Genomic DNA, 227 nt, shown 5'->3' with positions numbered 1-227 from the left:
CGAAAACGTTTATACATATCGTAAAGTATTGCGTATCTTCTCTTTGCAACGTCCAAATTCATATCATCGTACGGATAACACTCTGAATTTAGATAGTGTTTTGATCAAATTGATCAAATTGCAGTTGTCGAATTGAGTTATATTTTCCGCCATGACATTCTTCCGATCAGTCTGTAGTGCAAAAATAACATATCGCGGTTTTTCTAAATTAGTGGCAGATTTGACAG

The sequence above is a fragment of the Dinoponera quadriceps genome, unplaced genomic scaffold (genome assembly GCF_001313825.1).
Source record: "Dinoponera quadriceps isolate SergipeBrazil2010 unplaced genomic scaffold, ASM131382v1 scaffold6701, whole genome shotgun sequence".
Classification (NCBI taxonomy): domain Eukaryota; kingdom Metazoa; phylum Arthropoda; class Insecta; order Hymenoptera; family Formicidae; genus Dinoponera; species Dinoponera quadriceps.
This window is presented reverse-complemented; position numbering follows the sequence as displayed.